Raw genomic sequence first — 18183 nt, forward strand, 5'->3', positions numbered from 1 at the left:
AGAATTAGCAACTCCTTGGCATCAAGGAGCTTCTTTGTTGACATATGCAAAGCAAATCAGAGGCGTAGGAGCTGCTAATGGATACAGAGCCTTTCACTTCTAGGTCACCAGCTCAGACAGGGTCCAGGTGGTTGGAGACCAGAAGTTTGCTCCATTTGAGTAAGGGATACATATGGCCTTGTGGTTGCAGTGGTAGTTTTGTTACTGTACATCCTACATTTTGCAGTTCTAGCATCTGTTCCATGTGCCATTTCTCCAAGTCCTGAGAGGTGATGCACAATTTTGGGAGAAAAAGGGGTTTTGGCTTCATTTACTAATTTATATATATTTTTTAATGGCAGAATGGTGCCTAGTACCCAAAATAAATAGTTCCCTCTTCCTGGCTGAGAGTCTAATTCTAATCTCGTGGACAGTGGTGTAAAGTAGGAGTTTCTGTTGAAGCCAGTAGAGTCGTACAGGTGTAAACCTAGTGCAAAGGAGAAGAGAATCAAAAGGCCATGAGTACATAATGAAGAAGAAACTGACCTGGTGCTCCCGGGGTTCCCTGATGTGGAGGCTCTTCCACCTCCACCTCCTCTCCTGATAGTTCTACCCCACAAAACAGTTTCGCAGACACACTGTTGCCAAAACCCCTGATTTTTATTGAGTCTCTTAGGATATTTGATGTTTTTCTTAAAGCCTCAGCTCCTGGATTCATGATTTTGATGAGAAGCTCTGCTTCTGTTTTAAAAATTAAAAAGTAGCTTTCAAGCCTTCATGGTTGTGTGTGTGGGGGGGGGAAATGGAAAATGAGAACCTGAAAGGCTCAAAATACCACCCAGCAAACAGACATTTTGTTATTTTTTTTTTAAATCTCATGATTTTAAGCAAATTTCATGATATTTTTGGGGCTTGACTCATGATTTTTTGAATGTGTGGGGTTGTCAATGTTGTGGATGGGGAACTATTTCTGTTTTCTTATCTCTTCATTTCTCCTCTATCCTTACTCCTTTCTTGCCCTTGCAGTAACTGCTAGCGGTGTGTGTGTGTGTGTAGGAGTCTGCCTGTGTGATCACAGATATGTGCATATGTCTTGTTGGCTGTGTGTGTTTGCATTGTGTATGTACAAGTATTTGCAGAGCATGCTTATGTGTGTGGGTCCATGAGTCTCCTTCTGAAGGAAGCCCCATGGAATTCTATCCCCTCCTAAGTCTTGAGGAGGTTGTAATCTAGAAGGCTACTGCTCTAATTTCTCAAGCTCTTCTCTGCCTGTATGCCCATTTACAACATCAGGCTGTGGTCTTTAATAACTCATGCTGATGCTTGGTATCCAGATGGCCCAGTTAATAGGGCTCGAAGTAGTAAATCTCCATTATTGTTGCCAGTTTCACTGTTCCTTCCTGTGTCTCTGACCATTACCTTGCAGCGTTTGTGGATGGAGGACTCCGTGGGCCACAATCACATGGATAGTGCTGATAAAATTCACCCACATTCATACCCCAACTGCTTGTCAGGACCAAGTCTCTTCTGCACAGCAATCTGATAGCTACTGCGGGGCTGACGATAGCTACTGGGTTTGGCTGGCTTCCACTCTCACCCATTGGGCACAAAAAAGCCCAGATTGTCTCACTGTTTGCACTCTCAAGCATGGAGAATGATACTGGCACATCTGGGAGGAGAGGATCATAGTCAGCACCAGAGGACTGTCAGACCGCAAGCGTGTGCTTGGGTGTGAGTCTGTGCGTGCATGGACGTCTCTTTGTACGTGCATGGAAGGGGGCATACGTGTGTGTGGGGGGCTCGTGTGAGTTTGTACATGTGTATGTGCATGAGTGTGAGTCTATGCATGTCTGCTCACATCTGCATGTGTGTGTAGAAGTGTGTATAACCATGCTCATGTTTACATGCTTGTGAATGTGTCGGAGGGCTTGCGTTTGTGTCTGTGGGGAATGTGCATGGTTTATGGCATGGTGACCGTGCTTGCTTTCTGTATCTGCGCTTTCCTGTGCAGAATGAGATGAATGTGCGTGTATATTGGTGAAAGAGTCTGTGCATGTTTGAGTGTGAATGTGCATACCTTTTCATGTTTGTGTGAGATCCATGTCTACGAGTGGGTAAGCTAGATGCATGTTAATGTGCATCTGTATGTGGGTTTGTGTGGGTAAATGTATGCCTTTGGATATCTGTGTACAATCCTTGCCTCTGGATGGGTGGGTGCGTTCATGGGATTGTGTATCTGTATGTGTGTGCGCATTTACACTGACAGACACACACTAAACTCTATACTCAATTCACTTCTGTTCTTTCCCCACAGAACTCTCCTGCGGCTTGGCTCCCTTTGCGGTGACAACGCAATTAGACTTTAGCAACAGCATTTACCGTAGCCCAGCATCAGAGCAGCATTGCATCAAAGGGTCCTTAATAAAGCACCCGAGAAGTTGGCATTGTCCTTGATGCCATTGAGGACAGCGTTGAGAGTGCCAGGTGTGGCTTGTAGTTTGATAAGAGTTGCTCAGAAAGGAGGCCTCTGGGCAGACACCCCTGCCCTATCAGATAGAGAAGGCTCCTGATTCCAGTTAGTGGGGCGGTCTCTTGGGGAGTCGAGGGTCTTCTGACTTATTCTCCAGAGCAGCAGCTCTCAAAGTTTCATTGTGGGAACCACATCTTCACAGAGAGGCTGCTGCCTCCTGGGCACTACCTCCTTCTGCACATGCTGGCATGTGCCATCTTCCCGCTCCTGTTCACCATTGCGTAACCATCCATGTGTTACCATTCCACGTGAGCAATCGCTATGGTTAACACAAGATGGGCATTTGGGCCATTCTAATAGTTCTGGGCTGGCCTTTGAAGGTGGCTCCTGTTACATAGTGGTATCTCCTAGCACAAGCAGGTTGGAAGGCGGCTCCCCCTTATCTCCAGCAGGCTTTTCAGATAACCAGGCTCTTCCTTACAAAGGACAGCCTGGATATCTTTTGACAGAGCTGTAAGCAAAGAGGTGGAGCCATCGCTGTGTGATCTACCCGCTCCTTGTGAATTGCCCTGTGAAAACCAACCAGTGCTTCTTTCCCTGGTTCGTAATCTCAGGATTGTCCACAGGTCAAGAGTCCCAAATTCCAGGGATATCTCTTTAAAAAGGTAAAGCACCCCCTTCCCAAAGGAGATGGGCATCATTATAGGGGCTATGTTATCACAGAGACTGGGCAGGAGCAGTTCTGTTCTATAGCTGTACATCAATGAGGGGAAGAACGAGGTTGTGTAAGATTAAAAGCAGCCTTGGAGCTGTGGAAAAACAGATTAGAATTAGCCAATTCTATTAATGCACCTCCTCTTATGGTCTTTTCTCCCAGCCTCCAGAAGGTAACTGGGCTCTCATGGTGGGGAAAGGGGTAAAGTGCGTGGGGAATTAAACACATCCCCCTAGTGTCTGTGCTGCTTTCATTGTAACTAGGTGGGAAATTGTTACCCGAAAGCTGTCTGCAAGGGGAGTGTTTGTCTTTTTGGAGGAAAAGAGTTACATATGGTTTCAAGCGGATGCAGGATTCTCCTTTCATATTTTTTTCATAGTTTTCCTGTGCACCGTTAAACAGCTGCCATGTTTCACCCAAGTGGTGGTTGCATTTCAGTGGTGGGTGGGTAGTTTGTATGTCTGTTTGTTTAGTTGGGATGAAAAGTGCTCTGTAAAGGACAGATGTTATTCTTTATTGGCATTTTATGGTGCCCTATTTTATGAGATTTCTGTTTCCCTGATTTGCTCTTTGTCTGACATGCACCATCTTCATCAGCTCTGAGCCCTCTCCTTGGGAATTGTCAGTGTTGAAATTAGCACAGTCTCTTCTTCCATGGACTGGGCATATTGCCTTCTTGGTGATCTCAGTGCTCCGAGTTTGGCTTTGTTCCTTTCACTGCACTGTATACTCCTGGCACTGTGCGCCTAGGCAGAACCTACCCCTGGTTACCTTCCTATCTCCCTACAGAAATGTGCCTCCACTAATGCAGAGGTGGGGCTTCCAGTTTTCAAAGAACACAGTCCTGGGAATCAAGAGCTCCGGTGTTCCAGCCTTTGGGCAAGTCACTTAATTAGGTGCCTCAGTTCCCCATCTGTAAGTGGGGATCGTAGATAACATTTACTTCCTCCCACGGTATTGTACCTACCCATTGACTGCTGGAAAGCACCTTTGCGATGGCAAAATGCTATCTAAGGGCTAAATAGTAAAAATGCCCAATAACAGGACAGAAAAATATCTGGAGGACACAAACACCATGTAAGGAAAATAATTATTTAACGTGGTTCAATACGTTCAAAACGATGGGTGATGAAACAAGAAAAGGAAGATGCAGTATGAAAAATCTTCCTGATACCATGCTTAATGCTACCGTAGGAACTTTATAAATACTGATGGGCAGGTGGGTGGATGAATGGATGGATAAAATAATATATTAAATTATGGAAAGGTCTCCTAGGAGAAGTGGTGGAAGCCCCCTCACCTGCGACCTGAGCCGTCTGTCTGGTCCAGCATCCTACCGTTAGCAGAGGTCAGCACTAGATGCTTCAGAGAAGGGGTAAATGTTCCAAATAGACAATTATACAATAACACCGGGAGTGTGTCTTCCTAAGTCAGTGGTTGATGTCTATTCTGAAGCGTGAGGGTTCATATCTACCATGTAGGATTTATGGAAAATGGACTACAGGGAACGTCTCGAGCTGACCTGGGGGAGGGGGCTGGATGACCTCCTTTTCCATTTAGGAGTCTGTATTTAAAAACTGGCTAAATTTCATGCCTGTACTTCACACCATGACACATTGGATTTGAGAGATTCTGCCCTCTGTGTCTTTAAATAAATACATAAATAAAAATAGGCCCACTTATAAATAAAGGAGTTTGTGATGCTAAGATGCTAGATCAGAAATGGTAGTTTATGTAAAATCCACATATGATACACCAAAGGCAGCGTATGACCGATGAGACATGTAAAGTTTCTGTCTGGGCTTTCTCTCCTTCCGAGGGCTGGTTGAAAGATGTGTTGAAAGGACACTGGGAGATCAAGGGTTGTGAGCATAGGGAGCAAGGCCATGGGTTGACACATGGTCCTTTTTGGTGTTCAGCTTATTTTCCCTCAAGTGCTTGTGGGTGATTAGAAGAGCAGAACGTGGTTCCCCTTGTGCCACCGCCTGTTGGAAAGGAGCTGGCTGGGGGCTGTCCCATGCTAGGCTACCTGCTACAGTGACTGTGGGGAGTGAGAAAAGCAGGAATGAGTGGCCTTGGAGATTGTTTTACAGTGTTTGTGCTGTAAAGGCTTTAGTATCATAGAAAGTCCATAGAATGACCAAGCACCTCCAGAAACTCTTTGCGTTCTCAGAATCTCCTAGCATCTCCTACCCTGTCCCAGGGCATTTGGATGTTTGTCTCTCTCAGAGTCTAGCGTTTCCCTTTGGTGCCAAGACTCCTGTCTCCTGCACTCCTGAGTCATGACGGTCAATCAGAATCCCATTGATGTGTCCGAGTGGTTCATGTTACTTCTTGCAATGTGCATGAGCCTGCCCTTGTCTACACTGTCTGTCATCTGCCATCATGTTGCCTGGTCACCTAGTTTCATTAGGTCCCTCTAGAGTTCCTCATGGTCTTCTCTAGCCTTGGCTGCCATGCGTCACTTTGTTGTGCCACCTTATTACTCACTCCCTTTTCCAGATCCTTAATAAATAAATTAAATAGCACCAGTTCCAGTGCTGATCCTTGATGCACCCTGCTGATACCCTTCTTCCAGTGCTGAGAATTCCTACTCGTTTGTTTTCTATCTTTTAACTGGTTTCTGATGCATGACAGTACTTTACTTCTCACCCAAACCTTTGGTTTCCTTAATAGCCTCTGTTGAGGGACTTTATCAAAGGCTTTAGGAAAATCCAAATAAATTATACCTACTGATTCTGCTTGGTCCATTATTCTGTTGATTGCCTCAAAGACCTTCTAACAGACTGGACAGGCATGTTTTGCCTTTACAGAAGCCAGGCTGGCTTGTCCCAATCACATTGTGTTTATTGTTTAAATAATTTTCCTGTACTCAACCACTGCTCTGTAATTGCCAAGATCACCCCTTGCGACGTTTACAACATTGGTTTTCTTGGGTATAGTAACTGGTTGTAATGACTAGTTACGTATTTCTGGTCTCAGGGACCATCTTCTATTAAGAGGCATTATTGACCCAAATCACAGGTGGGGATGACTTCTGTGGGAGTTTTGCTTGAGTAAAAATTGAGCTAGGATCTCAGGAAGCGGCCTGTAGATTGAGACACGTTCCCTGCTCAGAAGAGTTGGGAATGCAAATTGCAGAATAAAGCTGTGTCTGAAATAGTCTGTGCACCAAAAAAGCCATGTTGGTTTGGAACAGAAATGCGTGGCTTTGTTCTCTCTCTCTCTCTCCTGGTTTACTTAGCTCAGCCCTTGGTCTTGTTTTGTTTTAGCCAAGGAAATGGGAGTTCTTCTCTGACCTGGCTGCTGGTGGCTATGTGGTATGGGGAAGAGAGAAGTGAGAGATGCAAGAGAAACCAGCTGGCGAGGGGTTAATCGGTTCCATTGCAATTGTGTCATCTCTTTGGGGACCTCTCGCTCATTTTGTGAGCAACCGCTGAAAGACGAGGCACGGGGGCTCTTTCTTATTCAGCTGCACGCAGCTTCAGAAGCACCGGACAGCAGCACAGCTGTGCTCAGCCGGCTTGGCCTTGCAGATGGATGGAGAAAAGGATTTGTGTGTGTGTGTGTGTGTGTGTGTGTCTGAAACCTAATTGTCTGCTGTCTAATCCGTCAGCCAGGGGGACAGCTTGCACGAGCCCCTTCCAGGCAGGCTGATAAATGCAGCTCTGCCAGGCCTCTTTGCAATGGAGTTTGGTTTAATTGCTATTGCTACGTGCACGGACTCTGCACGTCCGCCTTTGCATGTGTCAGGGCACCACCCTCCGGGAAGTGCACAAGCAATTCTCCCTCCCCCCAAGAAGGTCCGAGGGTGGCAATCCTAGCTCCCGTAGCTTTTCTGAATCCAAGAGTGCAATGGCATCAGGGTAACACAGGGCTGTGCCGGGTGCTGATGTCGGGTTTGCGCTGCGGATGGTGTCATGACATTGGCGTTGATGGATGGATTTTTCTAAGGTTCTGGGCAGCCGCAGCTCCTGTTGGCTTCAGTGAGATTTGTGGGGACTTAGTATCTCAGGAAATCCGGCCGTAAATACGCTGTGCTTTTGGATGTGAGCGTTGCCTTGTGGGGGACCCTATAATAACCTCACTATTTGTGCAGCATGTGGTGACATCAGATGATGATGTGTGCTGCCCGGTGACAGCATCGATCTTCAGTGGGCTTTGGATGGGACCCCAACTGCACACGTGCTAGGTTTGGGGTGACCTCTCCGTTAGTTGAGTGGCCAATGGGGATGTCCAGATGACAGTGTATGGTGGTTGCACGGGGCGCTGCGTGATGGCATCATCAATGATTGCTGAGTGCATGGTGATGCTGGGCGTCACGTCTGATCACATCAAGTTCGGGGTAAATGGCAGAGTTTTCAAGAAGTTGGAAGTCCCCAAATAGAGGGATCCGAGTAGAAATAACACTTTGCCTATGTTTTTATCCTTTTCATTCAGGGATCTCAAAGGGCTTTATAAGCAATTGTTGACTAAGCTTCAAAAGGTCTATGTGAGGCAGGTGAGGGATATATATCCATCACTGAAATGCAGTCATCTCTGGAGTGGTACACAGTAGATATTTAATAACTATAGCTAACATTTTAGGACAGGAAGTTCATAAGAATCTCATCTCTGGCTGGAACTGCTATGAGATTCTCAGGAGGAAAAAAGTGGTTACCTCTGTGGGAGTTTGGCTAGGTCTGCTAAAACTCCCCAACTTGTATGGAAATTATTCAGAATGTAAGTGTTCAGCCTCTGGGTTTTCAGTTCCGTCTGAAAGATGGGTCTTCCAGTGGCATTGTGCCCACTAGCACCGTGCTGGGCCTTGGTTCAGGGCTGATTTGAGATGTAGCACCTGAATCTCCTTCCAAATACAAACCCAGACCCTCCTGTGCTTGTGAAAGCTGAGTGCATCTCTTCTCAAGTTGGCCCAGCTGCTTGACAAGAGGTAGGGGAGAGAACCCAAAGGAGAAAAAATCCCAAAGGTGTCCAATCTAAGGCAGCAGATTTGGGTCAATGGGCAACAGGCAGAACTCTCAGGAGAAAGACAGGCTGTTGGCATTAATAGAAAGGCTGTAATTACTTGCAACACCCTGTAAGATGGAAACCTCTATTCTCCTCTCAATGAGCTGGGAGGGGATTGATGTCCATGGACCATAACTCCCACTAATGCTGATAGAATGGGGCTTAGGGGAGAGCATGTCCAGGGAGCACTACTCCCTTGTTAAAGCACATGGGTACCTGAATTAATGCCGGGGCAGGAGGTGGTGTCAGAGGAATTGGGGACTGCAGGGGCATGAGACGCACTGGCTGAAAGATTTATTTATTTTTTGTGGGAGAAGGCATTGGATGGTTGTTAGGCAGCAGTGGTTTCAAAGCCAGGTGCTATAACAGGGCAGGGGCTGGCGTCGCAACTAGCTCAGAACTGAAACTGGAGGAGGAGGGCAGGTGGCTGGAGGTTTGGGATCGCAGAATGGGGGCTGAGAGAGAGAGAGAGGGCCAATCCCCCCACCCCCGAGGTGTTAGAGATTTCCATCCCGAGAACATTTGGCTGCCTAAAGCGAGTTCTCCCCCACCCCCATCTGCTCTCTCCTTCCCCTTTCTCTTGTCGGATGCGGTTGCCCCGTGCCTGAGCACAGGGGGCTGTTTCAGGCAGGATAAACCCACCCCATCTTGTCTGTAGCCTCACTGTTCTCTCTCTCCTGGTTATCCATCTCTCCTCCTCTGTTTCCCCCTTCTGTTTGTTTTCCTTTCCCCCTCACCCTCCCTTTTGCCTACTCCTGTTCCTCTCCTTCCCTCCCCTTGTCTCTTTCCTTCTCCTCCTCCCTTTGCCTCGCTCTCTATCCTCTTATCTCAGCCCCCTTGTTTTTCTCCTCTGTCTGTCCAGCTGATTTGCATGCATGCTGCGTTGAAGTGGCTCAGCTGGATCTAATGCCTCCTGTAGTGAGGGGAAGAGCCCGAGCTGGACTCAGCTTGGACCTTCGCCTCCCTGTTAGTGACTCGCGGGGCACGGATGTACCCACTGCTCATCCTCTCCAGCTTTCGCGACCCACCTCGCCCACAGACACTGGGGTGAGGAAGAGGGACGCGCGCTGAGGGTGTCACCAGGCCTAGCCGTCTCCTCTTGCTGCGCTGCCACTGCTCCCACGCTGCCGAGTGCTGCGTTTGGGGGAGCTCGGGGCTACGAGCCAGCGAAGGAGGCTGGGGAGCTAGGCTGGGCCGGCTGCCCGCCCCACCTGTCCGCAGCAGGGGGATTGCTGCGGTGGCTCGGAGCTCTGTGCCAGCTGCTATCCGGAGCTCTGCTCTATGCTGATGTCCAGCCCTGCTGGGGAGGGTCTCTCTGCACAAGGGAGTCGGGGGCCCCAAGAGGATTTCAGAGCAGACACCACAGGAGGAAATCCTGGCTCCTGACAGCCCCTTGCTCTTTGATCCTGCCTCTCCTTCCCTTTCCCCTCCCTTCCCTTCTCTATGCCCACTTCTTCCTTTGCTATCCCACCTGCTGTGCCTGCCTCCCTTGCTTTCCTCCTTCAGCCTCTGCCTCAACTCTCCTCTTCCTCCTTTCCCTCATGCCATCTGCCTTCCCCTTCCCTCTATCCCTTTACTCTCATTTTCCTCCCTTACTCTCCCCTGTACCTTCCCCCTCCAACCCTTCCCCTACTGCCTCTCTCCACCAAACCCCTCCCCCACTGCCTCCCCCTTCGGTGACCTGCTCCTGATGCCCCAAGGCAGGTGGGGTCTAATCCCCAGAGGGCTAATCACTGCACTCCCAACACTGCAGAGGCTGGCTTAAGAGGAGAGAATGGGTGGGTGGGAATCCAGAGGTCCAGGGTGCTAGGAATCACGTCGGCCTGACTATGTCTCTGAGGGGAGTGCCACTGGGAGGAGAGCAACACGCATTAAGGGCTGGATCTTCCAGAGTTCCCACTACAGCTGGCCCAAAAATGTTGGTGCTAAAGGTTCCCTGAGTGAGCTTTTGTCGTTAAATTTCTGGCATTCCCAGCAGGGAATACCACCCTCTGTTAGAAGCCCAGTCCTATCATTCTGCCATCAGATACATGCCCCCTGCTCTGCTTGTGGTCAGAAGGTCAAGATCAACTATCCTCCGCCGCTACACGTTGCCAGGTCACTGCTGGGTTTAGCCCTGTTCCATCCCACCCGCCCGCCCTGCAGAGAGCTGAGATTGAAGTCTCAGCTCCGTCTGCTGATGTTCTAATCACTTGAGTTTCCTTTCTGCTGATTTGCATTTCCATGAGAGGAAGATGTCCTGATTAATATCCCTTCAGAGGCTCCTACCTCTCTAATTGGAAAGTGGTCTTAACCTTTCTTGCAAGTGGATGATACATTTCCTGCCTGCTGGAAAACCCCAGGAAGGTCATCAATAGCCAACACTGTGCTAGTGTGGGGGATTCTCAGAACGGGTTAGGAGATTCAGCTCCCGTCCTGCAAATCCATGCACCTATCCATCTGGTCTACATAGGTACTTACTAGTTACTGTGGCACAGCTGATGTCTAGAAGAGATGTGGTCATCTCCATCAGAGGATGTGGTCTTGACTGAAGTCAAGAAAGGATACCAAACACAGCAGAAGGGGATCTGCTTAGCTAACTCAAGCCTACCCTGTCAAAAAGGGCCTATTTCCATCCCAGTCCTGAAAGACGCACCTCACATTTGCAGTCCAGAATGGGCAGAATGACTTAAGGAAAGTTAGTGGTGTTCCATGTTCTCAGGTCCCAAATACTTCCTTTGTCACCAATCACGTCCCCTTCTGAAATCGTATTTCCTTCTGGACAGACTGGAAAAAGGACAGATCAGAAATCGAGGGTCACAGAGAGATTGACTACCAGGGTCAGGTAGGTAGCCTGTGACACAGTTGGGATTTGAACCCAGGTCTCTCGAGTCCTCGCCTAGTGCCTTAAATGTGTAACTATCCTCCCTCCTGCTGAGCATCTTTCCTCTCAACCTTCATGAGGCTAAGGTTGCACACCAACCTGCTCCAGTAGCCATGCTCCATTACTGAGGTTAGAATCATAGAATCGTAGGACTGGAAGGGACCGTGAGAGGTCATCTAGTCCAGTCCCCTGCAATCATGGCAGGACTAAGTATTATCTAGACTAGTGGCCCTCAACCTTTCCAGACTACTGTACCCCTTTCAAGAGTCTGATTTGTCTTGTGTACCCCCAAGTTTCACCTCAATTAAAAACTTAAACATTCAGACATAAAAATACAAACGTGTCGTAGCACACTTACTGAACAATTGCTTGCTTTCTCATTTGTACCATATAATTATAAAATTAATCAATTGGAATATAAATATTGTACTTGCATTTCAGTGTATAGTATACAGATCAGTATAAACAAATCATTGTCTATGAAATTTTAGTTTGTACTGACTTCGCTAATGCTTTTTATGTAGCCTGTCGTAAAACTAGGCAAATATCTAGATGAGCTGATGTGCCCCCTGGTGACCTATGAGTACCCTCAGGGGTACCTGTATCCCTGGTTGAGAACCACTGATCTAGACCATCCCTGACAGGAGTTTGTCTAACCTGCTGTTACATCTCCAATGATGGAGATTCCACAACCTCCATGGGCAATTTATTCCAGAGCTTAAGCACCCTGACAGGAAGTTTTTCCTAGTGACTAAACAGCCCTTGCTGCAATTTAAACCCATTGCTTCTTGTCCTATCTTCCAAGGTTAAGGAGAACAATTTTTCTCCCTCCTCCTAATAACATTTTATGTACTTGAAAACTGTTATCATGCCCTCCTAGGTCTTCTGTTCTCCAGACTAAACAAACCCAATTCTCTTCAATCTTCCATCATAGGTCACGTTTTCTAGACCTTTAATCATTTTTGTTGCTCTTCTCTGGATTTTCTCCAATCTGTCCACATCTGTCCTGGAATGTGGTGCCCAGAACTGGACACAATACTCCAATTGAGGCCTAATTAGCACAGAGTAGAGCGGAAGAATTACTTCTTGTGTCTTGCTTACAACACTCCTGCTAATACATCCTAGAATGATGTTTGCTTTTTTTTGCAACAGTTTCACACCGTTGACTCATATTTAGCTTGTGATCCACTATAATCCCCAGATCTCTTTCTGCAGTGCTCCTTTCTAGGCAGTTATTTCCCATTTTGTATGTATACAATTGATTGTTCCTTCCTAAGTGGAGTACTTTGCATTTGTCTTTATTGAAGTTCATCCTATTTACTTCCGATCACTTCTCCAGTTTGTCCAGCTCATTTTGAATTTTAATCCTATCCTCCAAAGCATATGCAACACCTCCCAACCTGGTATCGTTTACAAACTTTACAGGTGTACTCTCTGCCATTATCTAAGTCATTGATGAAGATATTGAACAGAACCGGACCCAGAACGGATCCCTGTGGGACCCCACTCATTATGCCCTTCCAGCTTGCCTGTGAACCACTGTGAACAGTTTTCCAACCAGTTGTGCACCCGCCTTAAAGTAGCTCCATCTAGGCTGTATTTCTAGGGTTGCCAACTCCGTAATATTTAAAAAACGGACACTACAGCTGGAATGCCGGAGCTGCTTTTCTGCCCCCGCCTGGGTCAGGAGGGACTCGCCTGCAGAGCCATAGCTGGGAGCTGCAGCGCCCGACACAGATAGGCGGCCTGGTTGAGAAGGGGCTGATGCAGATGACCCTGAACCTCCCCACCCGCAGTAACCAGACTTTGGGTGTCTTCTAGTCAGTAGATCTGACCAATCACTGTCAGGTCTCCCTTTCGACTGAACTTTCCGGTTGAAAACCGGGCACCTGGCCACCGTATGTATTTCCCTAGTTTGTTTATGAGAAGGTCATGCAAGACAGCATCAAAAGCCTTGCTGAAGTCAAGATCTACCACATCTATGGGCTCCATGGGGGAAACTTCAGTGGAAATGGTCAAGAGTTTCAGGATCTGAAACAGGTGTCCCCACATGGTCCTTTGTACAGGATGAGACCTAGTGCCCACCCTCTGCAGCATTACTGAGCATGAGTAATCCAATGCCTGCAACTTTCTGATTAACACTAGTAAGATTTTTTCTATCTCTGGCTACATGTGCCCAGGTGCGTGGGTTTGCAGGGAACATTCTGCATGGAAAACAGACATTTCTGAGACTTTGACTACTGCAGCTCCTCCTTTGTGACCTCCTGAAGTCTCTCAACACATCACTCCCGTTTGGGATCCCTTCCCTTGCTCTTTCTGCATCAGGTTCAAATGCATTTCTTTGCCTTAAGTCTGCGCCCTGCTCTGCCATAGTCTGCATGTTTCCCTCTGCTGCCCTTTCTTCCCTTGCCTCTCCTCTTCCCTAACTGCTCTCTAACTTCTCACTTTCCTTCAGGTCACCTATGACACTCACAGTAGGATCTCACTCTCCGGCATTTCTTTTTTTCTTCAAATCCTTCTATAGGGCCCACTTCTTGTGTAGATTTCTCTTGCCCTGAGCACTCCTCTGCACCTGAACGGTTATGTGTGCTACTTGTCAGAGCCAGCCTGCCAGCTGTATGAACCCAGAATCTTGTCTTTGCACAGTGCTTTGTGCATTCATGCTCCTGGGGGATGCAGGCGTCTCTGCTCCCACCTAAGGGTGATGAGCTGGCTGCTGCTGGTACCCACCTTTTCGGAGTGGTGATGGCTTTTGATGGTGGCAGTGCTGATACTGGGCCCAGAAGCCGCATCCCAAATAAGCCCTGGAATGGGAAAGCATCCGGATAGTGGAGCTCATTACCTGTCCAAGAAGGGCTCTAACTTAATGACTACATACCAGGCACAGTGGTAGGGGAGAAGAATGTTCTGCTTTGCAGGAGATTTCAGTGGTTCAATGTGCGGGTAGGATATGTCTACACTGAAGCTGGAGGTGTAATTTCCAGCTCAGGCAGACATACCTGCGCTAGCTCTGATCTCGCTAGTGCGCTAAGAAAGCAGCGTAGCTGCAGCGTCGGACTCGCGAGTGGTCGGAGGGACTAGCTGCCCTGACACAATCCCATCGGAAAAACTCTAGATATGTATTTGGAGCAGCTAGTCCATTCCACTGACCACGCAGCTAAGCTGCTATTTTTACGGCACTAGCTCGTTCAGAGAATTACATCTTCCAGCTCCAGTGCAGATGTACCCTAAGGCTGGAATTTTCCAAGGAGACCAAGGGAATTAGGTTCCTTTGAGAATCCCAGCCCTGTGGTCTTCAGAAGCCCATAACTTCAGTCATGGTGCAAGGCTCCAGGAAGATCCCAGTTGTTTCTGCTCCTTTCCAGCGGAGGGAGGGTTTTGTTGAACGCACTGGTGCCCAGGTGCTGGTGCAGGACACGAGGATGTACTGCTGGTGCTTAGGGACAATGACTTAGCAAACGCTGCTGGGCTGTGATGTGCAGCAGAAGGAACTCCTCCCTTCCCAGCCTTTTATGGTTCCCTTTCAGTGTGAGCTCCGCTAGGGCCATGCTACCGTTCACGGAAGGAAGGGCTACGGGAGCAGCCCCAGGACTCAGATTCGGATGAGTAGGCTGGAGCTATATCTCAGCACAGCCGTGTGGTCTATATGGCTAATTCCACCCCATTATCCCTCTCGGGTGCATTTTGTAATGGACACATAAACCGTTGACTTCAAAGGGAGCAGGAGTTGGCCTGTTTGCTGGCATGACGGGTGAGAGTGGGGGGTTGTGACCCAGCTCATGCTAAGCATCGCTCTGGGGGAGCAGACTGGTGGGCAATACTTTTTTAAGGCAAGGGTCGTGTTCTGCTTTCCATGACCACGATGTCCATGGAGTTACTCCACATTTCCACTGGTATAACTGGGACCCGGCGCTACCCCAATAGCCAGAGACCTGGTGGGACTAGGCGATGGGCAGCTGGGTCAGAGGGAATGTTTTCACTTTGACTCAGAAGGTTTGACTCTCTTTGTGGCCCTTCGGCCAATTAGTGGCAGGATCAGGAATAGAGTTGAGGACCCCCGAATCCCGCTCCCATTACTAGGCAGCACTGCCTGCTTGATAGCCATCCTTGCAATTAATCCCTTTCTGTTGAAAACGAAGGGCCTGGTTTCTCAGAGTCATTCAGCACCAGCAGTTCCACAGCCTTCTGGAATCTGGCCCCAGTGGCTTTCTCCCTCTACGGCCATGCCACCGACTATGGCCTCTCGTGTGTTTCATTACCCCTGAGCACACGCTGTGTCTCCGAGCACACGCTGCCCACAGGGCTTTCACAGGTCTCTTCCAACTGCGGCAGGGTTTGTGCGATACCTCCACAGTGCCTTTTCACAACACAGAGTGCAAGGCTGACAGAGCAGGCCTGCATGGTCACAGGTGGCTTTTCCGAACTAGCAGGTGGGTGGGTGATGCTGTTACATTGCTGGCATCCCCCGACCCTGCTGCTGACACCTACTCTGTGGCCTGTTGCTATCCTTCCCTCTTGTGCATGGCATGTAGAGCAAGCAAAGGCTCAGGTAAGAGGCTCGGAGGCTCTCAGCAATATGAACCTAGCTCTAGCTGGTCAGCTTGCCGGTGGTGTGGTAATACCACACCTGCCTCACACTACTCACTGTCACACTGAACCAAGGCAAAGTCCATGGGAATCGTGTCCACTTAGACAGGGGCTGAATTTCACCTGTTCATTTCCTCTGCAGGCTTTGTAATGATACACCTCTCTCCAGTGCTTGGAGGCTGCCAGGTTCCCCAGTTAACAGCCCTGTGCCGCTGTCCTCTTTGGAAGGAGCTTTTAGAGTACATCTGCCCCTCTCCTTATATGACAAGGGTACCAATCCCATGGGGGCAGCTCTAGATGGAGACTGGTTCTGGAGCGAGGTGGAGGTTGGTTTTGCTGTGGCGTACCTGGGTCTGGTGAGGTCTCTGCTGTTTTCTTATGAATCCTGCTTGGCTCCCAGGCATTCTTTACCTCCTCTTCTGGCTGACTTTGACTGACTCTCTCTGCTTCTGAGGTTAGGGAAGTGATTTTTTTTTTTTAATTTTGGTATTTAAACTGGTTTAGCGGCAGCAGCAGTGAGCGTTCCTGATAAACAGGCTGGGAGATCCAGAGAATAATCTCTCGGCTTGGTGACGGCAGAGGCGCATATCAGAGCTGCTGGCAGCCACGCAAAAAGCTGCCCTCATCCCCAGCATGCTCTATCAGCCCAAGGAGCTGGGGGGGGGGTGGGGAATCGCCTCAGCCCTTAATCACGGAATTTGAAATCCCAGCTAGCCTGCACCATTCATTTCCACAGGCTCGCAGGGCTGGTTTCAGCCTTAGAAAGAAAGGAAGAGAATTTCCTAACCCTTCTCCCCTGAACATTTCCCTCTGCCTGAGGGGTGGTGGTGAGGGGGGTGCTATTTGGGGGGAGTGATTTGCATAGAAGTACCCCCCCCAGGAGATTTGCTCTGTGTGCTGTACCCCCTGTGGTGAGCTTTACCAAGAGGCTTATGGGGGGGGGGGGGAATAAGCTCCTGAAAGGGGAGCAGGGTTTGGGGATGGGATCAGGCCTGAGTGGTGCGAGTTAGCGGTGGGGGGATGCCTGGTGGGCAGCATTGTTTCCGGGGTGGGTCCGTTAGTGCTCCCTGACTCGTCAGTGCCCCTCGCTGCCAGTCAGGCATCCAGCTGCCCTCGTCTGTGACAGGGCCTCCTCCCTGGCAATGGAAAGACACACACTCCATTTTTATACTTCCCTCACAGAGGAGCCAGCTCCCCAAGCCCCCCTGGCTCGCTGAAGTAACACACACAAACGCCCAGAGAGCTGAGGGGGAGAATGGAGGGAAATCAGCTCAGCCCCCCGTAATGGGGAGAGGACCAGATTCCTCCGTGACGTAGCCCCCTCGCCTTTGGCCCATCGCGTCTCTCTGCTGAGAGAGCATCGAAAGAGTTCGGATACAGCGAGAGGTGCCTGGAGAGCGCTGCCTGGCTGAACATGTGAGAGGCAGCTGCTGAGTGGGGGGTGTCTAACAGAGCCGTGACATTGTCTACATTTGGGTAGGGTTAAGGTAGAGAGATTCCCTCCCAGGAATGGCAACGGCAGGGGTGAGTGAACAGGGACTCGGCCTCTGGCTTTGTTAGACTGGCCTTGGTGGGATTAGCCCTTTCCATAGCACCCATAGATGACTTGGGAGTCAGTCTGCCAGTGGCTTCCACTTGTCCTCTCCTTGCCTGCAGACTCAGGAACCTGAGGTGCTTTATGCTGACGTCTCCACCCTAGGAGGTGTCCCTATCTTGGGCCGCAGCCTGGAACCAGTGCCCCAGAGGCAACCTTGAGCGGCCGAGATCCAGGAAGTCCTTCCTCCCCACCGTAGCTGCCCGTCGAGGGCTCCCTTTCGTACCTCCTTGAGGGAAACACTGAGCGTCAGTCTTCCGCTTGTGAGCCAAGCTATTCAGCTCTCTTTGCCAGGAGTACTTCACAGACTGCAGTGCCTGACTCCCTGCATGCCTCACCTCACCTCCCCCTTTGCTTTCACAGTCACAGCCCTGTTGTTGCAAGGTCATAATTACCCCTTGGGAGCCCTCGTTGTCATCCCTTGCTTATAACCCTTGTGTGGTGGCTGCCATCTTAGCTCTGGAGGTCCCCAGTTCAGTCCACACTGTGTCAGCTCAGATGGCAGCCGTCACACAAGGGTTATAATCAATGCAGGACAAACACCAGACTAATGCTGTGTTTCACCTGGTATCTTGCCCTGACAGTGGCCAATGGCAGATGTCAGAGAATGGCTTAAAACCCCTAGCAGACCTGATTGTGCAATACTGTACCATGAGGAAGTGGAACTTCTTCCTGACTCCCTTTGGGTGGTCAGCTCTCGCCTGAAATATGGGGTTGGTGACCCTTATTACCTTTATTCTAGCTAGTGTACAGATCCTCTTCTTAATGTCCTCAGTGTTTAATAGATTGCTTGACTTTTAACAAGTTAGCTGCCTCAGTATTAGCCTGTGCAGACAAATTCTACAAGTCAATCATAGGTTGTGTGTTGTTGTTGTTGGTTTTTTTTAAAACCCAACCCCCCCCCCCCACACACACTGTATATCTATATTAGATGTGTTGCCTTTTTACTCTCATTGAGTTCCTAGGTC

General features: G+C 49.1%; 1 protein-coding gene across 1 annotated transcript in view; it reads left to right on the forward strand.

Moving 5' to 3' along the window:
* Positions 1 to 3026: 3026 nt before the first annotated feature.
* NTMT1 (N-terminal Xaa-Pro-Lys N-methyltransferase 1) overlaps positions 3027 to 18183 on the forward strand; it is a 147857-nt gene continuing 132700 nt past the window's right edge. The window contains exon 1 of the mRNA XM_044992430.1: positions 3027 to 3114. The gene's annotated coding sequence lies outside the window, so the exon portion shown is untranslated. The remainder of the gene's footprint in view (positions 3115 to 18183) is intronic.

This window comes from Mauremys mutica, chromosome 18 (assembly GCF_020497125.1).
Source record: "Mauremys mutica isolate MM-2020 ecotype Southern chromosome 18, ASM2049712v1, whole genome shotgun sequence".
Taxonomy (NCBI): Eukaryota; Metazoa; Chordata; order Testudines; family Geoemydidae; genus Mauremys; species Mauremys mutica.